This window comes from Parus major, chromosome 7, assembly GCF_001522545.3.
Source record: "Parus major isolate Abel chromosome 7, Parus_major1.1, whole genome shotgun sequence".
Taxonomy (NCBI): domain Eukaryota; kingdom Metazoa; phylum Chordata; class Aves; order Passeriformes; family Paridae; genus Parus; species Parus major.
In genome coordinates this window covers 30356279-30373084 of record NC_031776.1, presented here as the reverse complement: position 1 = coordinate 30373084, position 16806 = coordinate 30356279, and the positions used below count along the sequence as shown (strand labels likewise).

Sequence of the window (16806 nt, the reverse complement as noted above, 5' to 3'; positions counted from 1 at the left end):
CACGTGGGCCAAGCACCCAAAGCAGAAATCTCTGCAGTATTTTTCTGACCTTGTCCCCATGACTGTGGTTTGGGTGTCAGCTCTGTGGGGTGGAATCCCCACTAAAGCCAGGGTAAGATAAATTTAGCAGGAATCTATGGAGGGCACAGTGTAATGTCCAGATGAACCAAAGTCAATGTCACAGCGATCTCTGGAGACCACAGAAGCAGATCAGCATGAAGCAGCACCAATATGAGCTTATGTAAGTAAGATTATGATTTCAAGGCTGTTATTCTGGCAGCTCCCTGAGAGCCACTTCATGTCACTTGGGCAACAGCAAAGCACTGTGTCCATGAGAACCCGTGGGAAGTGACAACTGGAGGACAAGGTTATGGAAAGACACAGGGTAAGACATTCTTTTGTGGGGAAAGAATAAAATAACAGAGCTGATCCGATGGTTTTCCCAGCCTCATCACTCCACACTGTGCTGTGAACACCTCCACACCTGAGGGCCTGGGACAGGAGATCCTGGTGCTCACCTGGCCCTGCTGCCATCAGAGACCTGAAGCACAGCTGCCAGGGCTCCCTCTCCACAGCTGATGACTCCAAAATCCTTTGCAAGAACTCCTCAGAAGTGTGTGCCTGAGATGAATAGAAAGAGTGGCAGGTTTTAACAACTAAGGGGCTGTATGGAATAACTATACAAATACACCCACTGGGGCCTGTCTTTGCCATAATATTTTTGCTTAGTTTCTATTATGCCATGCAGAATTGTAAATTCTATGCATTTAAGTCTTTCAACATCAGTAAATATTACATATGATTACTTTGTTATTGCACCTTACACACCTGAATCTAGTTCCTAAAGTGAGTTTGAATGACACACTTCAGTGTGATGATTCTTTATTGCAACATGTGCATCCTTTCCCTTTCTCCCTGGCCATGTCTGTAAGACCAAGTATTGTGTCAGCTATCAGGTTCAGCTTCCTGCCTTAATTTTGCAATTGTCTGGATATTTTAATAATTTGTATATTTTAATAATTGTCCATATTACTATTTAGATAAATCAACTCATGCATTGTATATCTCTGGTTGACAACTAAACACCTGAAGAGTGAGTCAGTTTCCCAATTCTTGAAGCATCCTTCACAAGAAGGTGTCTTCACCTTTCCTTCACTTGGGATGAGTGATCATCACACTGGATGAATAGAGCTTGACTCTGCATGCCAGACCAGCCTGCTAGACTAGAAAATTCTATACAGCTGTTTGAGCAAGATGGACATTTACAGGCCATGGACCACAGCCAGGCAGTTCAATTAGTTGAATAATCTTCCCCTCAAGCAACTGCAGGCAAAGAAATTTTGCCAGAGATGGATTTGAAATAATAGAACAGATGACCAGTAAAGGAGGCAATGAATAAAACTATCACACTAATTAAGAGTAAATAATTATTGCAGTGTACATAACTGATTCTTAAAAAGGATGTTCTGCAGACAGAAAATAGCAGCAAGGATGTACTTACTTTGCAAAAGGATCAAGAGTAGTTACAAGACTAAAGACTAGAACTGTCTTTAGGAAAATCAACATTATTAAGGGTCAAGGACAGTCTGCCCTTCTGTTCTCTTGGCATGATTTCTTAAACTCTATCCAGAAAATTATAACCAGCGCGTAGCCATGAAATCACTAACCACAAGATCTGCACTTTAGCTACTATTAATAATAATGTTAATAAGATTCCAAAACCAAACCATTTTGGGAAATAGTATTAAAAAACTCCATTCCAAGTATAGGGCAGAGAAGAACTGAAGGAGGAACTCAGAGAGAAATGGAAAGACAAAATTTAAAACTCTGCATGGCTCTTAGGGTGATGGACAACAAAGAAGCCACATTAAATATAAAGAATTCGTTCATGTGATCCACATTGGCTCATGCAATCAGCAAGGAGCAAGACATTTCTGTTGCTCCTACTCTCACTTTTATTGTAACGAGCCTCAGGTATATCTCTTTCTTCTAGTCACACAAATTTTAGTTTGCTACCAAAAAATCTACAGAAAAGTTATAAAATCAAATTAACAGAAGGTAAGCCCCCTAAGGATCATATTTAGAGACAGCTATTTACACATTGTAGGGATTAACTGCAGATTATCCATTACAATCAGATTTTTTCCTTGATGTAAATTAGCACAGCTCCATTCAAATAAATGGGGCCATGCCTTTGACTCCCAGTTGATGATCCAGCCTGTAATGCTCTCAGAAGTGGGATTTTGTTCACCTGAACAGAGACTCCATGGGATTCCTCAGAGCAAAAAGTTGTAAGTCAGTGTTCACAGCAAGCCCAGTTTCACACCACACCTGCTGAGATGTTTCAGCTATCCTGAATTCTCCAAAAGGCCGCTTTGTCTGCAAAGGTAAAAAACCCTCCCAAAACAGCAGCAAATTAAGAAGGGGAAAAGGGACACCCTTTATTTAAAGCACATAAAGCACAGAGAAATCTCAGCTCGGTGGGACAGTGAGCATGTGGGCGAGGGGTAATTTTTTGGATGTTTCTTCAGAGAGTTACAATTTACATAGAAGTACTTATACTTTTTGTAAAAGACACACATTTCAGACTCCCAACTTTTGGAAGCCAGACTATCTCCAAGGAGTAACTTGGTGCATATGAAGATGGGGAAATGATAAACACAGTAGGTTTGTGGGAGTAACACGTGATTAAAAACAAAACAAAAAGCACACCAGGGTACCACTAACCAGCAGAGTCCATTTACCAGTAGAAGAATTTCTCCTATCTAACCTGAGTTTGGTGATTTGCAGAATGCAGAAAAGCATTTTTAGAGGTCTGTTAATAGGTTTAGAGGCAACAAGGTGGCTCAGAGGAAGCAAATGTTCAGACTCAATAGATTGTGGGTGGAGAGTGATGAAATTATCGCTAACAGGATGTTTTCAAAATGTTTTTCACTGTGTGCAGACTTTTCTAAGAAAAATAAATATGCAAACATCTCTTGGGTGTTTCAATGCTGCAAGGTATGTCTGGTCTAAGGGGACAGAACATAAAAATTATTTCATTGCTGAAAGAAGGAATAGCTTAGAGAACAGTAAACATGGAAAAGGTTTGTTCTTCCTTTCTTCTTAATAAGAATTAAATTCTTAATTTGGGAATTACTGATAACTACTTTAAAGGGCAGAATTGGAGGTGGAAGGAGAGGACTTGCACCCCTGTGTGTGTGCCATCCTATTTACCTCTCTTCCTACTCCTCTCTCCTTCTTGCCTTCCTCCTTTCCCTGGTCTCCTATAGATGTGAATTTTGGGGACCTGGACCAGTTCCTCAAACACTGAATCTCAGCCACAGTTTCCAAGACTTCTACATCTCCATTATGATGGCTCTGCACCCCCAAGCACAACTTCTGCAGCAGCAGCAGTTGAGATAAACTGACATTTGTCACATTAAAAAAAAAAAGACTTTTAGGTGTTAGGAGCAATCCCCACTCTTTTCAAACAGCTAAGAGACTTCCTTTAAAAATGCAACAAATAGTAGTTAATCTTCCTTGGTGTTTCTCTGGTGGCATCCATATTAAAGTGCTGGCTCCTCAGTGGGAGCTGACTGAGGACTTTGGGAAGCAAACTGACTGCTCAAGTGGCACAGGTCAGGCAGGGCAGCAGGAATTAGGGAGATTTAAGGAAATATGAGAGACAAGATGGCAATAATTGCTGCAGGGCCTGGGCTGAAAGCTGTAGCTATTGCTTCCTTAAGAACTGAGGCATTCTTGAGGACATGGGCCCTGAAGCAACTGTGCCAATGATTTGTTGTCTTGTTTTCACCTCCTAAAAAAGAAATTGTAATCATCACTGTGATTTTATGAAGGGGAAAATCCAAACCACTGGAAGGTGTTTGTGAAAGGAACTTTCCATGTATAATTAATAATGATGAGGAAGGGGAAGAGATAGTATTGTGTCTACTCACAACACTCAAAACAGCACATAAAAGACTGAGTCCTTGGAACAACTCAAATTCAGCAGGACACTATGGAATTGACTGTGGGACTCCAGAGTTTCTCTAAGAGTCCATCCTGTTTTGAGTTTATACCCAGCAACCTTTACCTTGAAACTATTATCAACTCCTGAAAAACCAAACCAAGCAAGAAGCACAGTGTTTTCTAAACAGAAAACAAAATATTGTTATGTGGAACAAGCAGCTTTGTTAAAGAGTTCTCTTGAAGATCCACTTCCAGGCCAACATATACTTTAGATTTAAATAGTCTGGTTGGTGAGGAGAAATTCACAAAGCCAGGATTCTCAACTCCTCTGTACTTGTGCCTCTTTGCTGTACTGCTAGGGTGACTCTGCTGCCAATTTTTCAAACAATTTAGAATTGAACTGTCTTTTTTTAAACCTGTGAGAGGAGAGGGGGGAGGGAAAAAAAAAAAGGAAAAAATGACAAATTTATAAAGGGAGACATAAATGTGTCAGTTTTAGAAATCATCTGCAAAGGGAGGAGGTAGGTTGGCAGGTATAATGGCAGACCAGAGCCAGAAAGCAGCTACATCATTAAAAACATTAACTAGGTGTTTTGAAGAATTACTTTGGCAGGTTTCCAATACAACATTACTATTATTTCATGACAGACTTGATGTGTCACCAAACTGTTATATGGTTTAGACCCCTAAAAGCAAATTAGTGTTTTTTTAAATAATGAAACACTTCTACCATCGCAGTTTTTGGGTGTTTTAAAACTTTTAATCCATGACAATCTGAAGCTGATTCATTCACTATTCAGAGAATAGCTGAAAATCTCACAAAATTGTCCTGTCTTGAAGCTTTATCAAGAACTCACCATCTTACCCTACCCTTGAGTACAAAAGAACAATTTTTGACAAGGAGAGGAATAATTTCAGCTCTGGTTGACTCCTTTTGCAAGAGCTCAGGTATACCTCATTTACTGGAAATCCACTATGCATCTAATTTTGAGGGGCTGCTCATTCACTTCCATGGCTCTCCATCAGCTCCTGACAGATCATCACTTTGTTCTTTTCTTCTCTAGGTTAGGCTGCTCCTGACTGTCCCTTTGTATCTCAGAGAGGACACTGGCTTAGTCCATAACCATTTCCTTGAGAAAAATCCTTCAGTGAGACTGTTTTCCACTAGGAACACATTTTCCAGGAGCTTCTCTTCCTACACTTGAAACTCACTATGGCCAACACGTTCCTGTAGGAAGAGTAATGAATCCAACTCCATTTTTAAGCACTGGGAAAAACATCACATGCAAAAAAGTGACAGATGGAGCTGTTTCAGCTTTTACCTAACAGTGAAAGGGGAGGTAGAAGTCAGCCTCAGCACTTTTGTCAAAATGTGTTTTTAACAAAAGACATGTGTTAAATTACTAACACATATCCATAATATTTAAAAATATTTATACTATGAACTAATGGCATCCCTTCAATTAGCAAAAAGTGTCTTCTGTATATTCCTTTGTGAGGAGGGAAACAAGTAAAAAGGCAAGGAGGACGTGGGGAGAGGTGTGCATGAGACCCAACTCTATCCCTCATGGTCCTTGCATCAGATTTCCTCTTGTATTCCTTTGCTGAGAGACCACCATGTGTCCCACGGTCAGAAACCTCTCATGGGGCATCACTTTCCTGTTTGCCTGTAGCACCACAACCACCAAAGCCATCTGCTTATAACTGAACTTTTTTTTTCTCCTTCCAAAGGGATTAAAAAAAAAAAAAAAAAAAGGTAGAGCTACTGGCAGATGAGCTTCTTTCTAAATGGGAACACTATTACAGATAGACAGAATGTTCCTTTATGTTTATGAAGCTTCTCTAGTGTTGTGTAAATGCACACTCGCAGGGGAATCATGAGTTTTCTATCACCATTAGCAGCAGGACCCCAGTAGTTAAATCAAAGAAGCCTAGAAAATGCCCCAACACTGGAAGATTCCCACAAAGAAAAGCCTATTTAGATAATTAAGGAATCTTTATGATATGAAGATTTTCATCTCCCAGCAAATTATAACACATTAGGTAACACTGCCAAAAAAAGTCCTGAAAGCTTGCAAAGCCACAAACTAGAACTGGCTTTTCTTTCACATGATCTTGAAATAGTGGCTGAGGGCAAGAGGAGGGGGAAGTGAGGAGAAAAAGGAAGGAGAGGTCACACTGAGGTGGTAAACCATTGTTTCTTTGGAAACCTTAAGTTTTGTCCAAGTTTTTTAAAATCAATATAAACAAAATATACTTGGGTTGCAGATATAAATAAAACCCAAGAATGTCTCCCACATATATACTGTTGACAGAAAAAGAAGTTTGAAAATGGGGTTTAAATCATCCTTCTCAGCAGCTTTAAACTTCACCTTGTAGCAACTGACACTGAGCTTCTGGCAAGTGGCAGTTTCATGTATGAAATGTGTCTCCTAAAACTGAATAGCATGCAGAGCAGAACAAGATAATGTGTCAACAAATTACATCCTAAAGACTGAAAGCAATCCAGAGAGCCTGCACTGACTGATCCCCTTGTACACAGCAAAGTACCAGGTTTCAGGATATCACAGAGGAGAGTTTAGATCTTAATAGCCTAACAGAATAACAATACATCGATTCACACTGTGGATAAGGAAAATCAAACTAACAAATACCCAGAGAACAACAAAAAAACCAAACCACAAGCTCTCACCTCAGTAGTTTCCCCAGGAGCTCCTCCTGGGCCCCCACACATTTTATCAAAACCTCCTCCCTGTGGTTCTGTCACCACCTGCCCCAGCCATTTACACAGCCAGCTGTCCCCTCAGCACAACCCATCAAGCACTGACAGAGCCTAAGAAAGTGATGCATTTGAGGGGTTTATGTTGTAATGGCACAACCTGCCAAAAATTAATTCACATTTTACTTTATGACTTAAAAGGGAGGAATCACACAATGACTACTGAGATTCTAGCCATCAGTTAAGGACGCTAGAAAAAGAACAGGATTGTAATTGCCAACTTGCTGTTGGAAGTATATAGAAACTTTTTTAGTCAAGTTGCTTCAAACTCTTAATTTGAGCTCCAGAATTCCTGTTGCTTGTCAGGGAATATGAGATGAACTCCTTAATTAGTTAGTGACAAAGAAAGATTCCCCTTGTTTTAGTGCAAAAAGCTGCTTCTTCTTATAGCTGTGCAGTAATATTTAGGATCTCGGTAAAAAAGAATTCAGCTACAGTTAATCCAGAAAACTCAGAAAAGCCTATGGTGGAATTTTTTTTTTTCCTTTTTTTAAATTAAGTATTGAGGTAAACGCCTATCATCCCCGAAGTTTTAATTATTAAAGACGCTGAAAGTTCAGCTGCAAGAAGAAAGGTCAATGTCTAGCCCTGGCTAACTGCGGGAATGAGGGATGATAAACAGGTAAATTAATTGTCTTTTCACGGCTTACACAGTAATTGCCGAGCCGGAGGCGCGGGATGCGCACGGCCGGAGCTCCCCCTGCTGCTCGCAGGGCTGCGCGCACTCTGCCATCCGCTGATCGCAAATGAAATCACCCGCGGCTGCCAAAAACACCAAAAATCCGTGCCTGACCCTGTAAATGCCCCGACTGCCGTGCCTGAACCCCGGCCAACAAGCCAGCCCCACACAGAGCCAGCAGCGGGCTCGGGGAGGGGATGGGGAGGGCAGGAGTCCAGCGGGTTGAGATAAAGGCAGCTCGGGGAGAGCAAAGTGCAAGCGGAGCAAAGCAAGGAGTGAATTCCCTGTTTCCCGTGGCAAATCAGCCATCCCCAGAGCGATGGGTCCTGTCAGTGTAATGGTGACTTGGGAGGACAAACGGCATCGCTCCCAGTGTCCCCTCTTCTTCCTTCTTCCCCCGCTTTATGTCCTGAGCACGCTGTGCTATGGGCAGGGATGTGCCCTGCTCAGTCCGGCTGTGTCCCTGGCACCCAAACTCCTCCCCAGAGGCAGCAGGGAAAGCAGAAAGGCCTCGGCTCTGGGCAAGCCTCGCTCAGCAGCAACAGAAACATCTCTGCATCATCACCCCCTGCTCAGCACAAACCCAAACCAGCCCCGGGCAAGAAAATCAACCCTGCCCCGGCCAAAACCTGCACTCAGACCAACACAACAACTCCCAACCTTCCACATCCTGGCTGGCTTCAGGTAACACGAGACATCCCAAAACTCACTTTTAAGCCCAGCCCTAGTGACCATTTTTTTCTTAAGTGATGATATAAAATACATCAAGCAGTAACCCCAACCAAATACCAATTCCTGTTATGAAAATAAGATTTATAATATTTATTGTTTACTTACATATAATAAATATAATACAGAACAAAAACACCACACCCATTGATTGTATTACACAGGCTGTTAATCAGAATACATTACATTTTCATTAGCCCTTTTACAGGGTTTTGGTACTGGATATTAAGAATTTCAATTTATAAACATGTTAACATAAAAACAATCTTCCAATCTTCCAATTTCCACCTTCATGCATGTTTCAAATATTCATATATATACTGGTTTTGTTAAAAATATATAAGCACTGTTCAGTATTTTCAATATAGGACTTCAATCTCCATTCATTAGATCTCTATTAATGTAGAGAATTTCAAAATAATTAATAGCTTAAATCTGATTTTAATTAAAAATACTTATTCTATATTTTTTCTTTAACCGACCTCCCATCAGAAAATTAAGTGACAGGACAAAGACACCCCAGGCAAAAGCCAGTGCTCACTTTCAGAGAACAAAGGGTAAAAGCTCTGGTTCTTGCTTCACCTGTATTGTCCTGGAAGAATGGAAACAAGATTTGGTATAAAGAGGGCAGGAGGAAACCAGAGTTTCTGAAGAGATATGCATCTTCATTTCAGATTTACCACTGCCATCCTGCTGTTTTCTTGGCTTAAAAATCACTGCATCAAACCCTGATATATGTTTTTCACTGCATGAATATCCTTGGCATTAAATGGAAATTAGATTAAAATGCTACATTTCTTTTCTATCAAAAATAGATCAAGGTTTAACACACTCTGAAATCAGGTTTTCAAGTGCAAATGCAACACACATCAGCAATTCATGTTCTGCTTTCACTAAGGAAAATGGTTAAAAGATGATGCATAAAGATGTTTCATAGAGGATACTTGGATATCTGGAATTTGCTGTGCTCTCAGAAGATCTGAATTATCGGCAAACTACAGACTTCAGGGGGGAAAAAAGTTTTCTTCAGGTGAAAGCTCTTCAGTTAAAGCAGCTTCCACTTGAGAAGTGTAACTGAGAATTCCCCAAAACTCAGTACAAAATGCTATGCCAGAACAACCATCAGAACTATGACTGGTTTTGTGCATCTTTTAATTCACTCAGGTTTCAGGGGTTTTATAACTCAAGGTTTCATTCAATCAATTTTGTTTTACTCTACTCCAAAGAGACCTTACGCAAGTTTTAAATCATTACAAACACCCCCTGAGCTCCACAATGCTGAAGTTGTACCTCGTACTTAGTACATTTCTCTAATTCCATTCAGATAACATCAACACCTGGCTACCCTTTCCATGTAGCCTTGTGTAAACAGCCTGTGTGAGTGCAAATTGACAGGGAATTCCTTTGTAACTGCATTGGATGGACTTCAAAAAAACCAAACAACAAACAAAAAATATCTCCAAAGTCTCCAAATATACTTTTTTTCCTTTTTTTTTTTTTTTTTAAGCAATCACAGGGCTTAATTTAAGCCTTCAGCTTCAATATGAAATGATTATTTAAAATACCTACTTTCTACATGGGATCAATATCAGCCAGAGATCAATCCAATAAACTACTGCCCAAGCACTTCCTGTGTGGAATTGGGCCATGCAAGAAATAACCCAAATGATTTTATAGCATATGCTTCCTGCTTTCCTACTAATATTCCTGATTTTCAATTCACATTTTTGTTTTAAATTTTTGTAGTAGTTTTTTTTTTTCTTCTCTAACAAGAAAGTGACACTGTTTGGTTGGGAAGACCCCGCTGTTCCCCTAGCTGAAGAAAAAAGTAAGTAGATTCTAAAATATTTTAGAAATCATTCATTCTGGCAGTGGAACTAACTTGGTTGATATGCAAGAGGTCAGATTTAGGTAGAGAAGCAGCACCTGTGACACAGACAAGGAAGACTTGAGGACTGGCAACATCAGTAACACATTGACTTGTATCATTGATCAACATACAAACATTTGCATATTATTAGTTCTGTGCTAAATGGTTAATTCCCCTCAGCTTGGTAAGTGTGGGGTTGTGATTGGTTTTATTTGGTTGGGTTTCTTAAAAAAAAAAGGTGGGTAAAAATTCATATTTTTATATGAACATATAAAGAACTATAGAATAAACAGACCTGAATTTTTGTTTCTGAGGCCATTTCAGTATCCAGTCATATTTCTTATGTAGAACATAAGGAAAATTTGTGCACCTTCCCTGAAAAAACCTTCAGAAGTTCATTAATAAAAGAAAGGGAGCACTGGATGCAACTTTATAAATTGAGATGCAGTTAAAGGACTCTGAACTTGAAGAACTAAACAGCTGCTTTCTACAAAAATCCTCAGAGAAAAGCTCTTTATGCTTTTTAGAAGTAGGAAGTGAAAGCCAGATGAAATTCTGGATGCATTCCATATCATGACAGGCATATCCAGAAAAGGTCTGGTTACCTACTAATACCAGATGTAATGACAAGAGTGAGAACACAGATCTCTAAGTAGTCACATTACACGTCAGATTTATGCTTTATGTCAGATTTCTAACACCACAGAGGACTAGGGCACTCAAAATACAATTACACTGGCTTTACCTAGAGAGGAAATTCACTTTGCAATGAATGCAACAGGGCATGGAAATGGAAATGTCAAAGCAGAAATCATCAAGAGGAAGCTGACGCTCAAGGCTGGTGACTATGATCACATGTTCTCACTATGGACAAATGAAGTGTACAGCAAAGTGCAGGGGTTAATATTTCTGATGATGCTGATTTTAAACAAACATCATGTAGCAAGACACATCCATCTTCTAAATAATTAAGCTGCAGACTGGCTATGTGGAAATATGTTTTGTGACCAGTAACAGTGGTGTGTTTACCATCTTTACCAGCACTAAAATCCCTCCACCTATATTACTGAGGTCTTAAAGCAAACCACTCCAAATACATGCTGCAGACAGAAATACTGCAAAGGCATAAAGGTCAACCTGACTGCAGAGTTCTTTTCAATAAAGTTTTACTTTATTAATGCTGTCTATGACTCTTGTGGGCTTTGGATCAAATCCCATTCTAGCCAAAGTAACTTTACTGGAAAAACAAACAAAAAATCCCTCAAAGTGATGAGGCTTCGTAAAAATTTTATGATATAAATGAATATATTTATGTTAGAAATTTATACTGATCTATCCCAGAATCAGATTATGTATTATTACAGCACTGCCTAACCCTGAAAGTTAATGACACTGTCATGCCAGAAGTGCAGCTTCAAAATCAGAAGAATAATTATTCATTTCTATGGCAAAGAGGACAATAAAGTAGAAAATCACACACATTTCAGCATCACCTTAGAACAGATGTTTCTCCAAAAAGTAACAAAGTGTTGGGCAGAGTAAATTTTATTGACATCTTTAAATGCTCTTAACATTCTCATCGTAATTTACCTGATAAGCCTAAGGAAATTCAATATGGAAGTTACATGATGTGAAATGTTTGAGTGAACCCTGGAAATGTTTGTAGCGATTTTAAAAGCAGGAATTAGTTATCAGCTCTCACAATGTATGGTATCATCTGTATTTCCCTGAGAAATCATGCCCTGCAATGATCATGTAAAACAAAATACAGTATTAATGAAATTATGGATTAGATAGGGAAAGAAATGCATAACAACAGTTCATGAATCACAGAAATGCTACTGGAGTTATAACTATTAAATCGCAGGAACTGCATGTGACAGCCAGAACAGAAATGGTAACTAACTCAAAATTTATCCCAAGTAAAGGAAACTGATTCAAAGTACCATCCTACAGTAAGCCATATAACCCAACATTGTGATACTCACATCAGTTTGCTTCTTGATTTTTGAGCATGCCAGTTCTTCACTTCATTTACACTCTGCCTTTCTGAGGCCTATTTCCATATGAAATTCAAAGTGTGTCCATAGACTCAGCCTATCTCCAAAATTTAACTGGTTTTCCCTGTCCTCTGAATGCTTAGTTTAGCTCAGCAACATAATTTCCCTAAGATAGGAAGATCTTTTAGTAGGGAATAGGAAAGACAACATTCAACACTAAGAGAAAAGGAAACAAGAACTACGAATAAATCATTTTGCCACCTTATTTAAAGCCATCACAGCTGTGAATAGCAGTACCTAGGCACAAGTATTGTGACAGGAATGACAATTACAGCACACACCAAGAAAAGCAATTTGCAGGCTCTCCTGGTTTTGTTAGAACATTCCACTGAGGTCTGCCACGAATAGACCAAGAATAACCTGCAGCTCCCTGGGTTGAAAAACAGCCCTGCTTAACACCCCATTTCCACAAAACACCCACAGGGACACCCAGGCTGTGCCTCAGCTGCCAGCTTCTGAGTCTGTGTGCATCCCTGCAGCACCGCTCTGTGGCCAGCCACGCCAGTCCTGTCCTACAGCCCCTGACCAGTATGGTCCTACATCCCCCACCCCTTACAGGCATTCCCAGAGGCCAGAAGCCAAGGAGCAGGATGCAATGAAGGCTGAAAAAGCCTAAGAGCAAGCCCTCAGTGCCTCCAGGAGCATTCATGTGCCCCGGACTTTGTTACAGATGTGGTATTTCCATCCCTTGCTGAACCAGCACCGCATCTGCAGCAGTCCCTTGTAGAGAACACATTTTCAGCGTGACTGAAACCCAACATAAAGTGGCCAAAAACCCCTGAAATCCTTTCTTCCCTTTGTTCTGAAGTGCAGCACACTGCTTTATCAAACTAGGCAAGACTCACCAAAACTCTAAAAGCAAAGGCTTGCTTCTGTAGCTTTTGCCAAATTATCATGATTTCCTTCATATATAAAAACCAAACAGACCCAAAACCTCAATTGCACACACAGAAGAAATCATTGGTTGTCTCAAAGGATTACAGGAATTAGTTCAACTGTTTGACAGAGCAACACGTGGTATTCATTTCCTGTTTTGCAGGCCTGGGTAATCACAGTTCTTTAACCATCTAGTGGCAATCGAAGAAATGCTCGACATTATTTTTCTAAAGCATATGTGGTTCTTACAAGAAGAAAGTCAGAACGAAGACATTCCCAAATTGAAACTGTAAGAGCAATGACAATATATGCTACCACACAGAGGTAAAGCATTCATGAGAGAGCTCCTTCACATTCCAGTTGTGTCACAGGGAGGAAAAACCCAGCACGTCTCCATTGCATCAGAGGTACCTGAGAATCAAAGCTAAATCTCTTGTGCATTTACCAAGCATCCATTAGAGAGCTATGCAATTTACATTTCAAATCAGACATTATATTTATAAAATATCATTGTACTAAAAATCACAAGGTTTTGTAGAAAAAATTCCATCACATTCTATTAAATGCAGGAACAATGTTATATGTCATAGCTTCTGTAATTAGAAGTGTAACACGTTTCTTGTAACTACAGGGGCACCACTGTTTAAAAATCCTTTCAGCAAGGACAGTTTGTTTTGTTCCTACTATTTAAAGAAATGTAATTTAATGCAAAAACACAGCTTAAGTTACCTAGTGCCACGAGATAAAAATATTTTGTATCTTATTTAAAAAAAAACAACTGACATGTTTTTGTTAAAAGGAAAAACATTTGGAAAGCCCTGACTTTGAGTTTACTGAATGTTCTTCAACATTCCTGGGGTCAGAGACAGAAGAATATTCTCTTAGTAGATCTTTCCTTAACCTCTCAAACTAATGAATAATGCAAATTAACAGTCATATCATGGGAGGCTATAATGATCTTTAACTCTAAGCCATGAACATAAGGGCAGATATAATTAGCAACTGCATATTTGACATTACAGATCAAATCCTGTTTGCATGACCAATTGCAAAAAGCAATAATAGAAAATTTTACTACAAATACTGTCATTGCTCATCTGAAAGCAAACTCAGTTTGCCCAGGCTTAATGCACTGATGCCACAAGTTCCAGCTGATTCAAATTTGGAGTTAATGCCTGGTATCAAATATTCTGCAAGATCTCATTGAAACATTTCATTAACTGAAAAGAGACTTTTTTTTATTGTGAGTAGGCATTAACAATACTTCTTGAAAAGAAGTTATAAGCAAACACCCTCTAAATTTAATAATTCTCTAAATTTGTCATAATTTTAAAGGACAAATCCAAAACGTAAGGAAATTTCACTGCTCAAAAAATGCTTGAAAATTCTACCAAAATAAAATTAGTTCAAAATACTGCATTTTCGACCCCTCTACTTGTGGGATTTGAAAATTTAATTGTGAAGTTTAATTGGCTTTCTTGTCTCTTTTGGGTTTGTGATTTTCTTGTGGTTGATTTTGGAGTTTTCTTAATTCTTATTTTAGTGTCCAAGGACTTACTATTTCATCTTAAAGAGATGCCTCAGATCACCAAAGTTTGTAGTGCAATCCAGTATTAAAAACAGGAAGGAAAAATTTGATAAAGGTTAAATATTTGAACAGAATAGCCCCTGGTTCATTTTGTCTTCCTTCTCTACACACAGTTCTTAAATTCCAGCTGCTGGCTCAAATTCTCCTATAAATATAGAGCTTAAGCAAGTTGCTTTTCTATATTCCCTCTCAAATAACAGTTTTATTACCAAAAGACCAGAATTGCTTTTGGAAGGATCATTACTGAGTGCCAAAACATGAACAGGCATTTCTGCTATGTCATCCTTCTGTATTTGTGTGGAGGAACAGTAGAAATACCCTGCATTATTAATAACCTCGTTATGTGGAAGAAAATACTCCTGGCTAAAAATCCATCTTACATTCATTATAAAAAAATAAAATCCATCAAAAGCCAAAATTAACTTTGATCTAAGTGTCTTATAGGCCAGGAGCTGGAAAATGGCATTGACTAATTTCAAATATTCCTGAATATAATTATAATAGCTTCTCTGGATTAAAAAGGATAAAATACTGCAGTGGAAGGAAGATAATTATCAGTTTTAGAATAAATTTATTAATACAGCTGGGGGGGAAGAGAAATCAATGCAAACACCTTTCCTTTTTATATTGCTTAGCAGATTGGTGTAGTGCCAGCCCACTGACTGAAAACTTTCATAATTTGATCTCTTTCACAGTGTGGTAGCTACACCTGAAAACAGTCACATCTAAGAGACAGTTGGGATTGAGAATGGGTTACAGAACCAGTCTGTTTTAAAACATGTATAAGAATGGATACCCAAATGTATTGTAATTAGAAATATTTTACCATTCACTGAAATTTTAAGCAGTCTTGATTGTTGGGCAAGTTTTTTTGATTTTTAAACATCAGCACCCATTGGCATTACAAGGCTACTCCAAATGGCCTAAGACATTACATATGTAGTGTTCCAGGACCGTACAAAGATCCTGCCTCAGTAATTATAAGAATGCACTTAATAAATTATCTTTCTATTTTCATCTATTAATATGCAAATAGTTTATACAACATAAAAAATTTAATTTGTACCTACTACAGGTAACATATCTATTTAGCTTTTCATCTGAAAGCCTGTAAGACTTGATGACCTGCAAACTTATTTACATAACTCACTTTAAAGTATCTTTAAAAAATAATATTGTCCAGCATTTAACAAAATTGTGACTTAAAAAAGAAAGAAATCACTTAACAGCATTTGCTTTCTTGATTTTGTCAAGTAATGTCACCAGCTCAAGTGTTATAAGGCAGGTTGGTTGCTCAGATGGACTAAGATTCCCCATGGTGACAGGCATATAGTAAATCTCTTCATTTATAAAATCAGATGAAAGCAAGAAAGAAAAAAAGTTTAGAGTTTCAAAAGAACTGAAACTTCTTATTTTTACTACAAATTCAGAATAGGCACTGAAACACGACTCCTTAGGGATTTTCCAGAAGATTGTCTCTTCGCTGGGCATCATTCCATTTTTAAACTAAGAAGAAGAAGAAAAAAAATTATAAGGGGTACATAACTCAGGATTACAAAAGAGGAATTATCCTAAGTATTTGTTTCCATCTTACTAACAAAGGAAATAACTCCATGCCTTAAGACATCAAAATTATTGTTTTGGTTAGAATATTTTTAATCTCATGATTAGATTTGAGCAACATTGGAAAATGAAAATATACTTCTCATGTAATTCTGCACACATTAGTGACAAAACTGAAGCACAGGGTTAGGAGAGTCCTAAACTCTGTCTGCTTTAATGCTCCAAACCAGTACTGACAAACCATGTAATGCTTCTTTTAGAGATTTGTGTAACCTCCTCTTAAAGTAGGATATTTCACAAACTCTTTAGCTGTTCTTGTCCACTTTCCCTATGCTTGTCATGAGAGTTATTTAGCCTAATATTTAATGGAACTTACCATCTTAATTCTTGTCAACCAGAAACAAAAGGGCTCCTTTCCTCTTTCTGGGCCCTTAATGATAAAGTCTGGTGACGTTTTTTAAACTTCCCTAAATGGCTGGTGTTCTTCATGAGGTGCAGTAGCCCAACCTGAGACCCCAACAGCACTAAAGAGTGAATAAATTACTTCAGATGTCTTCAAAACATCACCCATGCCAAGAAGTTGTATGGCTCTTCTGGTGTATTGACTCACATCCAGCTTTGGATGAACTTTGTAATAGTCTTTAGCAAAAACCTACATTTCAAAACCGTTGACCAAGAACTGTGAGAATAATGCTTGGCAACAAGTAGTAA

General features: G+C 38.6%; 1 protein-coding gene across 2 annotated transcripts in view; it reads right to left on the bottom strand.

Moving 5' to 3' along the window:
- Positions 1 to 8216: 8216 nt before the first annotated feature.
- SLC35F5 (solute carrier family 35 member F5) overlaps positions 8217 to 16806 on the bottom strand; it is a 29258-nt gene continuing 20668 nt past the window's right edge. For both annotated transcript variants that reach the window (XM_015635194.3, XM_015635195.3), the window contains exon 17: positions 8217 to 16038. The gene's annotated coding sequence lies outside the window, so the exon portion shown is untranslated. The remainder of the gene's footprint in view (positions 16039 to 16806) is intronic.